Source organism: Anser anser (assembly GCF_964211835.1).
Source record: "Anser anser genome assembly, chromosome: 8".
Taxonomy (NCBI): Eukaryota; Metazoa; Chordata; class Aves; order Anseriformes; family Anatidae; genus Anser; species Anser anser.
This window is the reverse complement of record NC_139728.1, coordinates 28,848,677-28,867,963: the sequence shown is the minus strand read 5'-3', so window position 1 is coordinate 28,867,963 and position 19,287 is coordinate 28,848,677. Positions and strand designations below refer to the sequence as shown.

General features: G+C 42.0%; 2 long non-coding RNA genes across 4 annotated transcripts; one reads left to right on the top strand and one right to left on the bottom strand.

Moving 5' to 3' along the window:
* The first annotated feature begins 660 nt into the window (after positions 1 to 660).
* On the top strand, positions 661 to 19,246 carry LOC310903240. 3 transcript variants are annotated; one of them, XR_014587370.1, is made up of 6 exons: positions 661 to 2,507; positions 3,024 to 3,183; positions 10,183 to 10,317; positions 15,081 to 15,725; positions 17,350 to 17,444; positions 18,567 to 19,246. It is a non-coding gene; the product is annotated as an uncharacterized lncRNA (long non-coding RNA). The 3 variants fall into 3 exon arrangements; XR_014587371.1 differs by lacking the exons at positions 661 to 2,507; positions 3,024 to 3,183 and having other exon boundaries at positions 9,721 to 10,317; positions 14,724 to 15,725; XR_014587372.1 differs by lacking the exons at positions 661 to 2,507; positions 3,024 to 3,183 and having other exon boundaries at positions 9,727 to 10,317; positions 15,127 to 15,725.
* On the bottom strand, positions 7,535 to 14,707 carry LOC310903241. Its single transcript, XR_014587373.1, has 2 exons — positions 10,824 to 14,707; positions 7,535 to 9,561 (listed from the first exon to the last, which is right to left on the bottom strand). It is a non-coding gene; the product is annotated as an uncharacterized lncRNA (long non-coding RNA).
* Positions 19,247 to 19,287: the final 41 nt, after the last annotated feature.

The following is a 19,287-nucleotide window of genomic DNA, read 5'->3' as shown; positions in this document are numbered from 1 at the left end:
CCTATGTTAAGACCTGTGGCTGCTCCTGAGGGAAGGGAGTGTTATGAATATGCGTATCTATCAAAGTTAACATACAGCATTTTGTGTAGGTTTTTGTGAAAGCGGAGCAGAGCACTGACCTGCTGGAGGTCCTGTGTGGTGATTTCTTTGCGAACTAATCTTTGCTTAATTTTGAAGAGAGTGGTTTGGGTTTATCACCCCCTTGTCCCTATGACTGCTTTATATCTCTTGACAGGAAAAAACTGATGCAAAGGCACCTTCAACAGCTTAAAGCAGAGAATGCTACACGAATGTCCCTTGATGATGGCTGGCCACTGCTGTGAACCTGCCTCTCCTGCCATGGTCTGGCCAGAAATGAATTATCTTGAATTTTAAAGTGGTGTACATGTCTAAGTAACTCTGTGTTGGTTTGTTTTTGTTTTTCTGTTTTAGCAGATGCATTTGGACTAACTATTTCAGTACAGTAAACCCTTCTGCTGAGACCGCTCCTTATCTTTCTATTTCATGTAAGTAAGATTTTTTCAAAATTTCTTTGACTGGTCATATATTTTAAGTAAGCAAGCAAGACTTTCTGTGGAAGCATGACCGTTTGTGACTACTGTGTCCTGTGCAGAAGGAGATGTAGCACACGTGTATCCTTGTAGTGCATGACCTGGGTGAGGCAGGAGAAGGGAAGGAGCAGAGGAAGAGTAAAGAAAAAAAAAAGAAATTGAGAGAGAAATTGAGTTATGTATAGGGATTATTTGTTGGGTTATTTGTAAGGAAATCTCATTTGTTATTTGAGTACTTAATAAGTCATCTGAAACCTGAACTAGGAATTGGCTTTTGTTAGCTCTTTCTGATAGAGGTACTAAACCAAGGTCAGAATTTGTTCCATAGTAATGAGAGGTAACAAGAACTTTTGGATTTCACTTCTTGTGGATTTCTTCATCGTACACTGTGTAGAGTACACTCCTGGGACAGCCCAGTCGAGCCTGAGGTCCCCATGTGCTACACATTGGATAAATACACAGGAAGAGACAGTTCCTGGCCTGAAATGTTCACAATCTAAATAGATGTGGCAGCTGAGAGGTGCATAAAGGGGAATTTCCTTTTATCATGAGTGCACATCTGAGTTGCTGAGAGGGGAAGTGATTCAGCCACAGACAGGAATTTTGCCCGCTTTGGGTGGTCGCTGAGCCTCTACTTGCACCTTGGCCACAGGTCACGCTGATCCCTCCAGCTCTCTGTTTCATGATTGTAAATGCAACCTCTTAATTATGATTTTCTGAACCAAATAAGTAAAAAGCAGACAATGCCGTTTCACATAAGAACAGTCGTCCATTTCTGTACCATGAGCAATGACTGTTCTTGTTCCAGTAGAAGCCAGACCTCTTCATAACATACCTTGTAACCTGTTAATTATAATTTCTTTCTCTAACACTTGGATCACACTACTAAATATTTTTAAATATCTATATATGTGTTTTTTAAGCTGCTGGGTTTAGGTTACACCTTTTCCATATGCCCAACCCACACAATCCCATCAACGCTTTCACACACCAGTCAAACACTCTATATTTGTGTGAAACTCACTGAAGGAAAAAAATTCCTATTACTACTACTACTAATACAAATTCGTTTTTCACAACTATTAGTATTTTCCTGAATGCCACTGAATGAAATTACTGCAATTGAATGTCTAACTTTTTGTTGCACTGATTTAGCACAGAGGTTTGATTTATATTTATAATTACTCCAGTCCCATCACCACATGCCTTATTTTTTTCCTTTTTGCTCAACAAAGCTCCCTTTACAAAACTTAATCACTTTCTGTATGAGCAATTCCCTAATACATTTTATATTCTGTTGTTAGTGTGAATGATGTTCAGAAAGTTGATACACATTGCAACAGCAGGTGTTAAGACAGGCAAGTAGGGAACAAAAGCTCTTAGTGCATGAAAAAGTCTAATAATAGACAATTTGTTCACCTGGCACTGGCTACATTAGCATTTGAGATGAGCTCATTGTTATTTGGCAATGAGCTTTCTGCTGGTCGCAGGGATGAAAATATGGAAAATCCAGGTTGTGGAAATAAAGGTTTGCTAATATTAGAACGGCATTAAATGGTGCATGATAGAACTGGAAAGGTTGAGGGTGAGCTGGGGGTTTTAAATAGTGAGACACTTCCGTAATCAGGAAAGCAATCAATAAAGACAGAGTTGTGTATACACTTGTAATAAAATTACACGTGTAAACATTTTCAATAACTCTACAACTGGGCAAGCTGTTCGGAGCAGGTTTGCACTCAGAAGTGTAGTTCCAGCTTTTTCCAGGCTCACTGAAAACGTGGCCATTAGTTAGGGAAGCTCACCACGAAAAGCAAAGTTAGGCAGTCTGCTCAGAAGGGAATCATCAGTCCATAAAGGCAATTCTCTGCCGCGGCCCCGCTGGGGCTGCCAGAGCCACGGGGCAGTGCTGGCAGCACCACTATGTCCTGCTTGTGTCCTGAGCACCAGGTACGTGGGGTGTGCCTCCAGACCCCAAGCAGCTGGCGTGAGGAAGAGCACGTTGATTCCTGGAAGCGTGTTGAACGCTTCCATGTGTGTTGTTGGGGCCGTGAGCATTTGGGAGGCTTTCTCTTCCAGGAGGGGAGCATGCCTGGTCTGGAGGAGGGGAGAGATGGAGCCTGCACTTGTCTGTGCTTCCCATCTATCCCTCAGAAGGTACAGGGGAAGCAGTGCATGAATTAAAAAGGGCAGCGACACAGTCGAGTGGCCCTAAACCACCTTCTGCTTAGCATGTACACTGCCTCCAGAAAGAGGGCCAGGTGCTCTCTCCCCAGAACAGACAGTGAAATGGGTGTCCTTAACCCTGAAGTGTGTTTTCATGTCCTAATCTAAAACTGAGGAAATCATATTAATTTTAATATATAATAATAATATGTCATCATCGTAGTTTTGTTTTTGGAGAGCAAAAGTCCCTCTGATCTTTTCGATTTTGTTTTCCATATCCACACCATCCCATCTCCTGGCTGTGTGCAGCCAAGGGATTTGGTGAGAGCTGCAGGACCCTGTTCCTATCTACTACTCTGAGCCGTGCACACTGGTCTGTGCCTCGATCCCAGGGACATTAGGGATGGGGACATCACAGATCTCCCTTAGGTGGACCATGGAGATGAACCCTGCAGCAGAGGCCACACTGGTAAGCTCCCTGTAGTGTTTTGTTGTACCAAAACTTTACATTGGCTTCCTTAAGTCACACAGTAGTTCATTGTTAATCAAAAGCTTCTGTTCCTCAAAGTTATGTGTACAGTTTCCAGTGATCTATATGTCAGCAAGCCCCCACCACCATGCAGCTAACTGGGCTAACCTTCCAGACAATGACTGTACATATTTTGGGCCAAAAGCCTCTTCCCTATTAAGTGTAAAGTGCATTGACCATTGTATTACAGCCAGGCAGGGCTTGTTTGACATAAGTGCTATTCGTTAGCATCAGATTTGGTATTGCAGACATCTATGACAATGTGCAATCCGTGCTAGAAGAGGTCAATATGATCATATAGCACCAAAAGGAAAAAAAAATCATAATTGGACTATTGGGTATTGATGATGTTAACAAATAGACAACGATTTTAAAATAGTTGAACTGGTTAATATCTCACACTTTCAAAAGTGAATATGCTGGAGAAATTCACAAACATTTAGCAATCAGTTCTCACATTGCTTGACCACAGTAGTCGTGCACTGATGGCATTTGTGGCAGTATGTATGTCTGGTTAAGTCCGGGAGTCAGCCCATATACATATCTCTGAAAAGTCAAGGACCAGACAATTAGTTTCTTCACATCAGTTGTTTTTGTCCTCCTTTTTTTTTTTTTCCTTTTAAAATATCAGGTGGAATTTAGGACGTAAGCCTTTAGGTATCTAAAGGGAGGCCACGACTGAGCACGGATCAGATTGCTTTTCCTTGCTCAACTCCCCCTTTGCATTCCAGCCTGACAAAGTTTTGTTGCAGTTACTTAGTACATAGATAACTAAATGCTTTAAATACTAATTAAAATAGATGATGTTTAACTGTTGGCCTGTGCTATTTGTTTATGATGGAAGACAGCAGTGAACAGAATCATCTATTACCATTATCAGCAGCCTTTCTTTTCTTCTCCAGTTCTTATCCAAGCAATACATATGTCCAGGCACTGACTTGGTTCCCGTAAACAGCCTTGTTTCCAACAGAATCTCTTCCTCCATCTTTCCACTGTCTTATCTTTCAATTCACCCCGAAACTACCTTAAAACAATACATCCTAAGTTCCCTGGGGGTTGTGTACTTGAAACTTTATATTGGAATTGTTTTAGCCCATAATGCATGTAGCCTCATTTTCCGTATGCAGAAGTGCATTGCCATTAATCAAAGGAAGAGCTGAGTAAAGTGGTACAATCCACATTCTTATTTTGGAAAATTAAAAGGCAGTATCATTATTAAAAGGCAATTCGGCTAAATGTTTTCTGATGGAGGGAGAATTGGGACACACTACATTGTCCAGTGACTTTGCCAAAAATATGACACCAAGAGGCACGATAAATGAATGTATAAATAGTAATTGTTCTGAAAGGAGTAGTCATAAATCACAAAGTGAGTTTCAGGACATTACTTTCATGGTGATACTTGAAATGTGATCTACCTTGAATTAAAAGAAAATCAGATTTTCTCCTCTGGTTGTGTTGAAAGGAGTTAGATACTGGAAACCCAATTTCCCTGAAGCAAAACCCTATGCAAAATATGATGCTCTGCAATAAACATTAGACCAAGTTTTGCAAAGAGGAGGGGGGCTGTTGAAGAGTGCAAACCAGCAATTTTTTGGAACAAGAGGTTATTAATCATGCAACACTTAGGGTTAGCAAAGTTCTGGCCCTGAATCAGCGACGCACTGCAACAAATTGCATCACTCCAGTAGGAGCAGATAAGGTGATCTGTGAAGCCCTGCAACAGATCTCGGAAGACCTTTTCCCTTGCAGAACAGCCCGTGTTATAATGAAATACAATCCTATTATTTGTTGTATCCATTTATCAGCAGAATTCAGCCTGTCTCATGCTGTCTGTGCAGATATTCTTCCCCAGGTTCATCCAGCCTGCTTTTGGGTGGAGAAAATACCTGCAGCCTACCTTTTCCCATTTTTTCCCTGAACAGCATCTCCATGAATGTGTGCACAACCTGGGAAGCAATAGTGAAAACTGCTGAAAAGCTAAGTCTGAAGAGCTCGTAGGATAGCTGAGCACTAGACCTTACCAAAAGAGGGGTCTTTCTTTCTAGGCATTGATATCCTGTGGACATGACCCTGCAGAGCTAATCCCAACTCTGTTTCCCTTATTAGATCAGATACAGGATTCACAGGATGCTTTACAGCTTGGGTCCTCTGTGTTCCCAGAAATCCTCTGGCCAGTTCCCTCATCTCTTCTGGGTCTCTCTGTGACCAGTTTCTGCTGTGCCTATAAGGAGTGGTGTGTAGGTTGGCATCACTAGCTATAATTGCTATAATTACATTTGAAAGTAGACCCTTGATAAGATTTGGAAACGGGGACCAGCTCAATTATGCAGCTTTGTGATCTAATTTTATTTGCTTTGGTTTCACAGTCTCCCTCTTATCCTGCTTGTTGTTTGTCACACTCCTTGTGCTCTGGTTTACATCAAATGAGCTCATCTATGCCTCCTGCTCATATAGCTTATGATATAGGGACAGCCCAGGGAAGAAGCCTGGAGCCCTGAAACACATGGGTTTGCATGGAGAAAGTCAGTTTGGAAAGGCAGGGGAACAAGAAGCTTGGCAGTCTCGGAGCCTAGAGTAAAGGGGATGTAATGTGGTGCTCCTCACCGGGCCTTTCACTGCTTCACAAGGAAAAATGCAAAAGTTTTGGAGCAGGAATTGTTGCCATCAGCTGCTAGCCACCTGGGGCTATTCAAAGAGTAATGAACTTTTGGTATTCCTATAAATTTGAAGTGGTCAAATGATCTCTGGTTGTTTTGTTTGTTTCTTTTCAAGTATTATTCTAGAACAACAGATACGTGGCAATTCCTGCTTTTTTCACTGGTACCTGGACCCCAGATACATGGTGTAGGGAGCAGAGATGCTTGGGCAGCCTTGATGGTTGTACAGTATTGATGCACTTTTTGATTTAATAACTCATGTTCCTCCAACACGGCAATTTCCTCAGCAGCAGCTAAGAAGCTAATCTGGTTGCCAGACTGACCAACACAAGGCTGAAGTTTCTGAAGCTCAATAGCAGGATTTGAAACAGTTGGTAATTTAGGAGCTAGAGCAGTATGTTTCTTCAGTATAGCCTGCAGGTCAGCCATTACCTGCTAATAAATAGGTAATAAATAACCACTAGCAGTGTCAGCTTGCTGCTATTTATTCTCTCATGTAATATTCCAAGTCTATTTGTACCATGGGAAAAATTACCTGATAGGAAAGCAAACAAGCCACAGCCAGATCTCCCCGCTGAAGCTTGCACAAGCAGAGTTGGTGCCTCGGGCTGTCCCCAGTGCCTGCAGGTAAATCACTGCTGCCACCAAGGGAACCTCACTCCTGCCTCACCTTGTCTCTTGTCTCAGGAGTATCTGCCTGGTTCACCCGGTCCCCAGCCAGACATCATTCTCCAGCTGAGGACTTGGCTTTCCAGTAGCGGTTTGGTCATTTTCTGAGAGCAAGTAGCCAGGCACGATTGCCTTCTTTCTCACTGTTTTCTCCAGTATTTCATGTAGTTTATCCACCCTGCTAAAGCTGGCAAAGCGGTCTCTTTCAGAAGATTGATGCAATGAATTTCACGCTGTATCTTCAGTAAGTGAAATATTTTCTCCCCATTTTTCATCCAGCTCCTGGGGCTGGACAGATAGTTTTTTATTAATAGAATATACACTAATATCAAAACATTTTTCAAGCCAAATCTCTTAATTACTTTTTCCATTACCTGCCTGGCTCTCCACATGAATAAATGAAGAGAAGCAGAGAAGATGGACACATGACAAGATCCTCTATGTAAATCGCTCTGTATATCCCAAACCATCTTCTAGGGCAGTGCTAACTAATTTATGATAGGTCACCCAATAGTTATTAATAAGTTATTGAATTAATATAAAATTAATTCAGTAATATTTCTTGAATTAACAATGGCTCATTAGCCAACTCATGGCTTAATCAGCCTTGTTTTCTGCAAAATATTTGGGAAGTGCACTGATGCCATGGGTGCTTGCTAAAGGTGCACGCAGTGATTCAAAGGTGCTTCCCCTTCACCAGTGGAGGCTGGCTCTGTGGAAATATGTTCTTAAAGCATCCAAGATCCATCACTGCTTTGAAAGTGTCAAAATAGCACTTTCTGTCTGTATCCTCTTTGTGTTTCCTCTTCGTTACGTTAATGGGTGGCCACGTGCTGTGCACTTCGCTTGCCTCACTTTGAGTTTTGCGCTGAGCTTTCAATTAACAGGGCTCAAACCAATAACTCTGGCAGCACTTTCCCCTCCAGAAATCCAACTCTTATTGCACATCCATTTTTAAAAAGGTGTTATTGATCCTTCAGGAGTCTTCCGGGATCCTCTCTGCTGCGTCTAAGGGTGAGGGAAGGAACTCGCTTGCCACCAGGATGAAGCTGCTTCCCAGGGCCATCAAGGCGCGGGACTGCAGGGGTGGCAGACCCTTGCTGCAGCCCCCCGAGCCCAACTATTATCAGGGAATTTAATGAAAGAGACTGGGTAGCATAAGACTTCAATTCAAGCACAGAGAATAGTTTTTTACAAATGCATGAATATTGGGTGGGCTCTCACATCCCCAACTTTGAATCATTTGAAGTTTGCCAGCCCTCATGTCTTTCATTAGTGAAGGATATTTACTTCATTTTCCATCCATTTTTCTTCTTTTTGTCACCTCAGCTTTGCTGCCTTCAAGGAAACAATATATTACAGACATGCTGTTTTGCCCTCGGAGAGCGTACGGCAGCTCATTTAACTCTGGTGCTGTTCTCCTGATGCTGTAGCCTGAAATCCATCCGCTACCTGTCTGCAATCCAACCTATACTTCCTAAGCAAAGTTAACCCTTTGTTAAGGGAATTACCTCTTATTTGTGACGGTGTCGGTCACACTGAAATACACACAACTGTGCTGCCTTGGTGGTGCTGTCTGAAAGACATGCGGTGAATTCAGCCACAGTTTCTCTCAGGAGTTCAGCTCAACTTTCTGACCACAGTTATCTGAAAATGCTTGGAGCCTTTTTTTTCGCTTCACGTTGTTTAATGCCATCATTATTCCAAGCTGTTTCTGTACATGTGTGAACTTTTTTTTTTTTTTTTTTTTTTTTTTACAGTGCTTAAGCTATGGGCTCTTGGTGTGCTGTTACTGAGGAGGCCTGATGACATGGGATTTGGAGCTGGGTGGAACAGGGTGTATTCTGCCACTTGATTTATTGTCTGGTCAGATTAATTTGCTTTTTTTGTGCAGGAGGATCATTACGATGCCAGGTGTTTATTCCATTTGGACTGTGAATCTAGCTAATTGCCAGGGCACCTAGAGCTTGTGAACAACCTTGTGTGAAAACAAAACAAAACAATCTAAAAGTACAAAACCACTCGAGGCACCCTGCAGAACAGCCCTCTTTCGCTATGGATTGGGAGCCCCAGTACAGAACGAAAACTTCTCAAGGCTGGGGTTGTGGAGCCAGCAGCATACATGGAAGCAGAGCTCTGACCCCTGGTACCCAGGCAGGACTTGTCTCAGAGCAGCATCCAGAGGGGATGCTCACCTTAACCTCCTGGTCTCCACATGAGCGCATGAAATCAGTTTTGTACGGGCTGAAGGAAGAAGGGAAACTCCTCGTGTTTTTCTTTTTAGGGACTTTACACAAAGTGTTGCTGTGAAAAATACATGTGAAAAACAAAACACTTTTTTTTTTTGGCAAGCTGAGAACCTGCTTCCTGCCCTTTGGTAAAGCAGGCTTTGTGTGTCCCTCCTGCTGCAGCCTCTAAGGCTCCTCTACCTTCTTTTTATTTACAGCCTTGCTAGCAAGAAAATACACACAGATGATGGGCTCAGGGCTCCAGACCCCCCTGTCTATGGGCCAGCACGGACCCTGGCTGCCAGGCACTGGGCTGCGGTACAAGCCCTGTACAACCCAGTGAACAGGGACCAGGATGCCAGGGTCCCAAATTTTGTCACCAGCTCTTCCAACAGACAGTCTGCATGGTGTTGTTCAGTATCTCCTCCTGCTCTTGTACGGAGTCCCATTTCTGATGCCCAACAGAAGAAGTCTGTGCATCACCTGGGGTCATTGCCCTATAAATTGCAACCCTGGGGAACTGCTCACCTGCTCATTTGACACACCTTGTGTTGTGGCTTATACAGCTGCTTCTGTTTAAGTAACTGTTGTTATTCTTGCATGTGGTGGTGCCTTTTTTCTTCCCACGTTGCTGGTACAGTTGGTAGATGTCTGAAAGCGGCTGAGCCCTAGGGCCCAGCATGGGGGGATGTCCTGGTCTGTCTCTTAGGACGTGGTAACTTCCCTCCATCTTTTCAGCAGTGATGCAATAAATTATTACCCTGCAAGAGAATTTAATCACACAGTTAAATACATCATTTGCAAGGCTTTTAGCATGCCCTACTAAATTCTCCACTTTTTCATGTAATCTCTTTAGGCCACTGTCACAGTTTCAGATACCTGTACTGATTTCATTCCTGGTAAACGTATCAGCAGATCACAGCAGGAAAAAAAAAAAACCCTGACACATCTCCCCAGAAGTTTTTGCTGCAGCCTGAGCTCCCAGCCGCGTCGCGTTCAATAGGTCAGCCGAGAGGCACTTTGCCATTGCCCGGTAATTACCGTGGAACCTCTAATCCAGGCCACAAATTCCTCCCTGCCCATAGTCCTTTCTACTTCAGAATGCGTATCTAATAGCAACCAAGGACTTTTCCTATTTTCTCACTTGGAATCTGTTTTGGGAACTTGGAATTGCTATCTCACTGAATCAGTAACATCTGTGACTGCAGGGCAGCCCGAGTGGGAATGGTTAGGGGGTTAGGCAGATTTCCTGCATTTCAAGGCTCTTTTCCTCTGAAGAGACTTCTTTGGGACAATCCAATTGCATTTAATGCTGCTTCTTTCCTTTTTTTTTTTTGTTGTTTTAACCCCATCTTTTCTCCCTTTTTCTTTCCTCTCCCCAGCCCCACCCAAGTTGTTTGGGTTTAAGAAGTAAAAATGATTTTAAGGACGCACGCCAGCATTTTGAAAAGTTTTGGTTTCAAACACATGAAAAGAAAAGTCTGAAGGGATTCCTAGAACTGTATTGCAGCTTGCAGGTATGGCTTTGATTTTCCTTTTGGCAGGCTTTCGCCATCCACTCTTTCATTGCCCTTCCAAGAAACACTGCTGGGTGCCTAAAGACCAGCATGCTTCTTACACTTGGCAAGAGAAGATAACAGTAATGCTACAGTTTGGGCTTTGAAAGATTAAAAGCAACATTTATTCCTTACAGTACCTTCAAACTTCCTCAAGTTAATTTAAAATCCATTTTAGAGAATGTTTAACTAGTAATACTGGGTTTTTTTCTAAAATTCTGTATATACTGTACCTGTTATTTAAACCGAGTAAGAGGTGGATTAAAGCAAGCACAGTGCTTTAAAGTGTGTTACATGCTTTGAGCAGTCCTTTCCCTCTGTTGGGAGGAATACCCTGCACTTCTGGGACTGGTCTCTTTACGATATCTCCGTAAAAGCACTGGCAAGAAGTGACTGTACGTTGAGAGCAATTTTCAATTGTTCAGAAACTTTTTGCTCCTCCTCCCCCCTTTTTGGTGGTGACTGACCTTATTGCTAGCCAAGTAGACAACAAAAGTATCCTTTCCCCAGCTTGCAGGGCTGCTGATAAATTATTCATACAGCTAATGAGGATTGTGAATTTTCAGGCATTTTTAAAGGCTTGCATCACTTAGTCAACATTTCTCTCACACCTGCATGCTTCAGGCAATCAGGTGTTTAAAATTACCGACACAGAGCTCTGCCCCTTCTCCTCCTGAAAATGCTTTGTTCAACAGCGGAGTCCTGTGGCTATTTTGTCTGTTTGTCTGCGTGAGGCTTTTTCTGTGCTAATTAGTGTGAGGGGAAAGGGGAATCTGAGAGGACTGCGTTAATTAGCAGAAGGGATCACATACCTTGGCTTATATTAATTTTGAAATGACAAGACACAGGTGCGCATTTAGTGGCATTGAATGCATGTTAGCATTTAAGGGCCTATTTTTTAATTTTTTTTTCTTTCTTCTTCCTATGGAAGGATCTTCCTTTAGTGGGAGTTACCAGGGAAAAAAAATCTCAGAGTAAGGAAGCTCCTGTTGAAGCTAAGAGCTACGCGATGTGAAAGGACTGATTATGTTTATATTACATGGTCTCCTGTGAAAAAAATCAAGCCTCCCAGCTAGCAGGGAAAGAAAGGTCCCTGCAACTGAGGAAACAACTGACTCAGTGTCTTAATTCTGAAGGAAATGAGTCCTTTGTAGATGAGAGGGATTCTTCTGATCTAGTTCAGTGAAAGGCATGCAACTATGAAAATAAGTTTTTCCTGTAGGGTTGGAGAATAAAGCAGAGAATCAGAAGGACCGGGGATTGGAAGGCAAAGAGACTTGCATTTAATCTTGTTTTAACCTTTAAATGTTCCACTGGTGACTGTGCATCACCCATGGTATCCTTAAGAAAAACTTGAGAGTGAAAGATTAACAATAAATGAAATCTTTGTTGTGTGTGGCAGCCTGGCTGCCGTGGCTGGGCAGCAAAGAGTTTGGAGAGACCATCACGGGTCTGCCTGATGGTGTAGGGCCCTGAGGACCTCACATCCCTGCACATGCACGTCTGAATGTGGGGGAGATGGCTGAAGGCCTAGAGCAATGTCTGAAGAGGATATTTGGTACTTTGAATATGGACCCGAGCCTGTATTTGAGCCCAGTGTTGCCTTCAGCTCATGCTTTGTGGAGTTGAGTTTGCAGTGGGTTTTGATGAATGTGAAATTCAAGTGTGCATCACTGCTGGTCCATACACCAAGGCGTGTCTTGGAAGGGCTGGCCCCCTTCACCTTGCTTGGACACTTCTGTCTGTCCTGCTTGCCCTTACAGGGGTGTCTCAAGACTGCAAAATCCTTCCCATATAGCACTCATCACAAGAGAAGGTAGGAGAGATGGGCAGCATGAAGCAGGGATGCTTACACAACAGCGTGCATTTCTACAGCTAAGGTATAGAAGACATATTGAATTTGGCTATAAACAGCAAAAAAATGAACTTAAATTTATCCTGTTCCCTTACTTGGCATCATAAGGTTACTGTGGACGTAGTCTGTGGTCTTCTATAGGTGCACAGGAATGCATGTGTGCCAGCAGCCAATTTTTATCGTAAGTTGTTTTGGTGAAAACTGCGATAGTTCTGTGGTGTTGCCAAGGGTTTGGAACTGTGCTGAGAAATCTAAATCCTCATATAAACTGCAACAGCATCGTGAAGTATAAGCACTGTAAATCTTTACAAATTATTGGTCACTTGAAATAGATATACTTGAGACATTTGGTGCGTATGCCAGTCATTCGGTCATTCCTGGGCAATAGTTTTGCTCTGAAATAAATCCAGTTGACTAACTACAGATACTTCATACCTTACCAGCAAGTACAGAGTACACTTAGTGCCATGCTTACAACATAAGTGACCATTTTGAAAAAGCAGATCAGTCTGGAAGTTGATCAGAAATGCAGATACAATAGAGGAATGTTTTTAATGGCTTTTGGGGAAATATTAAGATTTATTCACATAAAGACCTACTCAGCATGTTGCACAAACTCCTCTTAGCGTACTAATAAGTCAATGTGTTACCAAATGTTTAGTCATTATAATTACAGCCACATGTTGTCCTTTTTACAAATAGGTCTGGCTTAATTGCATCATTTTTCAGCAGGATTTATGTGGTCCTGTTTAATCCAAAATTAGTACATGCACAAATGAAGTGCAAACTATTTTCCATCACTGAACTGTGAAATATTCTCCAGAATAGAGATATACCAACAAGTTGCTAAAAAGATGCAATAAGCAGTCAGGCAACTTTGCGATTTCTATGTATGTGTGTGTCTGCTTCTATATAATTTGCTAAAAGTAAGAAAAAATATACTAAAATATACATTAACTGCCAAATGAACAAAAAAGTCAGTAAATGATCTAAATCAAGCAGTCTTTTTTGATCATCCCCAGTAAGACAAAGGATGGGAGAGATCATAAGTCTATCTTGATATTGCTAGCTTTCAGCGTTTATTAAATACAGTAAGAGCTAATGCATTTTATATATCACATCAATCTATCACATGCAAATATATCACATTTATAAGATTATCTGTAGGCCAAGATTGTGTAGGCCTACGTTCTAAGTTACCGTGACTAATATTCCATATAACCTACATAGTTCTGAGGGCTTAAGGGTGTATGTAGGACATGGTAGATGTATGAGTGTGGGCTACTTGAACCTGGGCCACATGTAGCAATTACAATACATCCATAATGATTTGAAGTTTGGAACATGTGATTTCCAAGAGCATTGTAAGTTAGACATTAAAATAGCAATGCATGACTGAATCCCACCAGGACCCAAAAGCCTAATGCTGGAAGCAGATGAAATCCTGGTTCAATTTGTGTCTTAAAGGGAAAAGTTACTTTGACTGAAGTAGTGCTGAGGTCTTGCCATCCAGAATGGAAAATTTACTTACTGCTGTGAGGAACTCTGCTGATTTTTAGTGGGCAAGTCAGAAAGCCAACAAAGGGTCCCCAAGTTGCTTAAGCACTATTATGGAAGTGCTAAGGATTGTTCTGCCTCTAAAAATGAGAGTTTCTCTGTCATTTTTGTTTTCTTTTTTCTTCTGTTGTCATCTTTGTGCCAGTATGCATAGCTGCAATGTAGACAAATGCAGCTTTTGAAAGCTACTCAGTTTTGTGCAGTATGTGATTTGGGTAGAAAGTAGGAGAATGGCTCTATTAGTAAAAATATATGAATATTGAATATAGCCCTTGTTTCAAATTCTACTCTCCTCATTTTTATGGCTTGAAAGTATTTTTCATTGTATGTCTTAATGGGCCAAAGTTTCAAAGACTTACTCAAAGTAGGGCACCTCATGACCTGTGCAAGATGATCTTAGCCATGAGGAACGTGCACCCTTGTGTGTATGAATGGGTTAATATACTTGCAAGCAGTAGCTCGCAGGTCACTGCCACTTCTCTCTGCTTCAGCGTGTCACCACAGTAATTCACGCTCTGAAACCTTAAGGCTATATCTGGTAACGTTCACTTTGTGCTGCAAATAGCAGCTTCAGCTGAGCTGTCTCTGAAGTAGCGCTGGTGCTCAATGAGCACAGCGATCCTCGGTGAGCAGAGCTGTCCACGAGCTACCCAAGTGCGGCTGGCAGTGATGTTTGTGACGTGTATGATCCCAAACTGAAAGATCTGATAAACCAGCTCTGATGGTCAGCTGGACTCATCGCTCTCAGCAGCCCCTTAACCTGAATGTCTTGAGATGACAACAAAGGTGCTCCCAGGGTGTTCAGGACTGTACTGAGGCTTGAGCCAGGGTGTGAGGTCTGTCTTGCCAGTTTGACTAGCTCCCTGACTTATTCTGCTCATTCACAACTACTTTTCCTAAGAATGTTTGTGTTTGGTTTTGTGTTCTTTTTTTTTTTTTTTTTTTTTTTTAATAGTCCAAGTCAAATGCCCAGACTGAGGGACTTGCTACCATTTGTAAATCGGGAGCTGGACATTTACCTGGTATTTCTCATGTAGACATTTCCAAATACACTTTAATGAGAACATATGATCACTGTTAGCTTCACTTAATAAGAGCAAAACATACACGGGCATCATAATCATACTTGGAGAAATCACAGGTAGAAAAGGATGCTCTGCTGCATTTTGGAGAACATTTTCCTAAGGAGATCTCATTTAATGGGTTCCGTTCACAACAAAATCAGCATTTCCAGAGCTGCATGCATGCTTCTGAGCAGCTTCAGGTAAGCAGCTCAGGACTGCTCCGATTTGGTTGTATTGTTTCTCTTCAGCATGTTCCTCTCCATGAGGAGTGACCTCAGCCTGTCTGTGTGCCAGGGGAGCGATCTCCATCTGTTGAACACTTGTCACATGAACCAGTGACCTACACCGATGTAACACCCTACAACACCTGCGAGCTGCTCAACCGTGGCCGCCCTGGCCACCGAGAGACATGGAGCAAGAAGCACCCGCGACAGCTTGGAAGAAACTGGGTCACTTTTTTTATGTACCTTAAAGACAAAATATGAAGCAAAATTCCTCCTGGTAGCTGTGAAGCTGGAAGCGATTTCGAGCCTTTTTTTTTAAACAGAAAGTCTGCTCTTGCCTTAGTTCACAGAAATTAACACTGAAACATTAGCCTGTCATCCACCGAGTGCTTTAACCACATAGAAGAAGGCACCTGGACTCAAAAGATCGAAGCTCTGCTCGCTTTTCTCAAGTTGGATATTCTGCTCTTTCTGGTGTGTCTTGAACATGTAGAAGCAGCAGAACTTGTCTCGGGGAATAAAGGCATCGCCACGGGAAGGGGACAGATGGTACGTGTTCCTGAGACCCAGCGACGGATTGATGCTCCTAAGGAGAGCCGCTCCCACAGGTGGAAGTGCTTTTAAATAAGCCGGTGGCACAGAAAGTTGGGGAAGGAAGGAACGCCTCGGGTGAGTGATCTTCTGCGGGGTTTCGGACCCGGTACCCCTCTCCACATGAAGCTGCTGAGGTCAGCTCTTTGGAAGTTGGGAAATCTCCCCAGGAGGGCTGGGCTCCAGGGGGATGGAAAGAGCTGGGGCTCGCAGGAGGCTGCCTCCAACCCTTGCACCAGCTGTTCCATGGGTATTTCCTAATACTTTCTTCACTTTTATTTATTTTATTTCACTTCAAAGTTGTCTTTGAAAAGAAGAGCCTGAACCGGTTGTGTGTTCACTGGCTGACTGTGATCCCGAGGCCTTTTTTTGTCTCCAGAAGCCACATCACCTGCCTGGGGGCACTGAGGTGGGGCAAGTGCCTGAAGGTCGGCTCTCCGGGACACAGCCTGGTGTCAAACTAGCTTATTGTTTCCAAAAATGGTATTTTTCCCACCTGTTTTTTATTTTACTTGTTTGAAAGTAGCTTTTTTTCACACAAATTCCTGCCAAAAGGCTTAGTAACTCACCTCAGCCTGTGGCCAGCACCAGTCTTTTGATATAAAAGTGCAAAAGTTGGTTTAGATAAGTTACGTGTTTTGCATGGGGAAGATGTTTTCCTAACCCACACTGGTAGAGTATGACATTCTCTGATTCATGAGAACTTCTAAACCTTTCAGAAATCTTCTGTTCGATTTTCAGGCTTTATTATGGTAAGTTGAGATGTTTTTTATCTGCAACATTATTGTTCCTAGTGTGATCATTTTTGCAATTAGAAAATAATACAGATTAAATGATAGTTTCGGTTTTGAGTTTTCCAGGTTGCAGAAGGTGTGCATCTATATTTTTCTTTCAAATTCTGCATTTTAAAAGATTTAAAAAATAAATAAATCAGAATATAGCTGAAGTATTTCTTTATCCCCGATCCCCGTAGGCTGTCTGCAGCTAGTCTGGGCTGAGCATGAGCTTGGAAAGAATACTTCTATGCTCCTGGAATATAAATTAATTGCTAACTTCTCCAAGTTAAAATGGTGATACTATGTTTTATCTTCTAAGAACAAGCAGGGATATCAATTAAAGTGTCACAAGAAAACCCTGAATTGTTGTGAAGTAGCATCTGATTTCCTAGATTCATCTGAAAGGTATGCTTTCAGATCTCAAAAGCCTCTCCTTAACCCCTGTTCCACAAATAGCCTTATGCTGGGATGAAGCAAAGACAAATACACAATAGAACTTAAATATCTGTTTAATAGGAACTGCTGAGGGGTGTGTGCTACATCTTCTCATAGCAACCATAGGCCACATTTCAGAGGTGGAGGCTGAATGGATCAAATGCAATGGTTTCCATGGTTGCACAGGGTTTCGTGTACCCAATAACATTAATATTCTGGTCCTTAATAGAATAACTTGTACAAAGGCATTTTTCCCTCTTTATTTCCTATCTTAAATTATTATTCTACGGATGATTGAATGGAATTAGAACATTAAAGTTATATTTAATCTTAAAATGTTGTTGAGATTGTTTTTAGCATGGGCTCAAGCCTTTAGTACTTAAGGGAGCAAAATTTCAGGTGCCTCCTGAGTCAACACTGTAGGATTTGGCTGGTGAAATAATGATTTTTTTTTTCTCTTACCAGCTTGCTAATATCATTTATCTTAACAGAAGTTTGATTGCCATTTCTTGTCTGGCAAAGTCAAGTATATTGATGATGGCTGACTGTTTTTGGAAGAAGACAATGTGAGGCTGAGAGCTTACAGGTGGGATCTCAGTTGTGATAATGTGACTTACATTTTAAGCCCAGTAAGTTGTGCTGGATCAATGAAAAATCCTTTTTAAGGGAATGCCTCCTTTTGTGTTTTATTACCAAGTTGGAGGTGATTATCATTCTTGCCTTTGTTATTATCTAGGCTTCTTGCAGGCTCTTCTCTGCTGGAAATTGTCCACTACCTCATTTTTTATGTCTTTCTGAAAAATCACAGTTCTTAATTTTGGTAGCTATTATGAAAACAGCACTCCAGAATTACACCTTACCCAACAGTCATAGAAAAGTCCCCGGTAAACAGTGTGCCTGGATAGTTCCACTTGACCAGGACTTTCATACAACTTAAAACCACAAATGCTTGGGCTTTATGAAGGATTCTTTTTAAAGTGCCAATAATTTGCAGGTGCTGCCCTAGTTCTGGGATAAGCCATGGCTGAACGAGGAAAGCTTGCTGTGGGGAAGAGGCATTGTGTAACTCTTCAGCTGATTTGCTGGAGAAAGAAATATTTTGTCAGTTTATGTTTGACATTTCCAGTCTCAGTGGGTATATCCAGCCCTACTCAAGCAGGGGGCATAAGCATCCATCCCAGAACCATAGAATAAAATATGCAGAGGTCTTAAGAGAGCTCTTCAGAAAAACAACACAGTGCTTAAAGAAATTGCCCAAATTTGTGTGACTTTGATATCTCCAATGGCTAGTAGCTACTGAGATGTAATCAGTGCTGACTTCTGGCCTCTGCTTTACAACTGGAAATCTGTGTGAGCGTGTAGAGCTCTCTAAACCTCCCAGTGATTTATCTGAAGTGTTTGTTATCTGGCTCACAGATGTCTATTAAAGTGCAGTTTACAGAGAAGAGCTCAATGTGCAAAAAGGTCGAATTTTTAGCTTGTGTAAACTGTTGTTTGCCCACTGAAGTCAACAGAGTTGTCTTTTGATGAACCCCCAGCAGAGGACCTGGTCTCTAACGAACTTTCAATGTATTGTTCTTGGCTGCCTCTATGAATATTTCAGAGTGTGCTGAAGCTGGGCTCTGAATGCATTCATTCATAAACCACTGTATAAATGATCAAAGGCAAGGCTTCTTGATCTTGAATGCAATAAATCCTCTGCTTTCAGGTTTACTGGACTGGAGACTATCGTAGAAATACTTGTTCCTCACATACAGATGAGGAAGCTGGAGTCAAGTATCGCTCACTTTGGACAAATGCCTCTGGAAGTCCCCAAATTGCTTTGCACATCTAACAGATTGGACAGAAGCAGCTCAGCCTCCACAAACAGCAGCGTTGGGCTGGGTACAGTCTGCCTGCATGGATCGTGTCTTTGGAGACATTTGTTTACTGCTTTAGGCCTCTTTAGTGGCAGAGGAGAAGGGGTGTTTACCTGAGTATCTGCAAAATGCAAGCAGAAGGAAAGGTGACTAATTTTAAATCAAGCAGTATATATTCATATAAGCTTATTTTTGAATTTCAAACCTTTTGTTATAAATACATTGCATAGATTATTAACAAAGACTTATTTTTTTTTGCGTTTGCATCTAGGTTTGTTCAGCATCTTGGAGATTTCTTTTGAGAACAGTGGTAAAGCCTTAGAGCAAAATGGATGTGAAGCAGGTTTTGGGGTCATGAAACAAGTACAGACTTCTTAGACAGAATAGATTTTTCCAGCCATCCAAGTAGTTACATTCACGTAAGAATTGTTTAAAGACAGTATTTTCTAAGGGTGTTTATATCCAGATGATGTTAGAGAAACATGTACAATGAAGACTAAGTGAAAATAAAGATCAGAACTTCTTCACCCTTTCTAGGTTTCTTACAGGAAAAGACCTCTCTGCAGACAG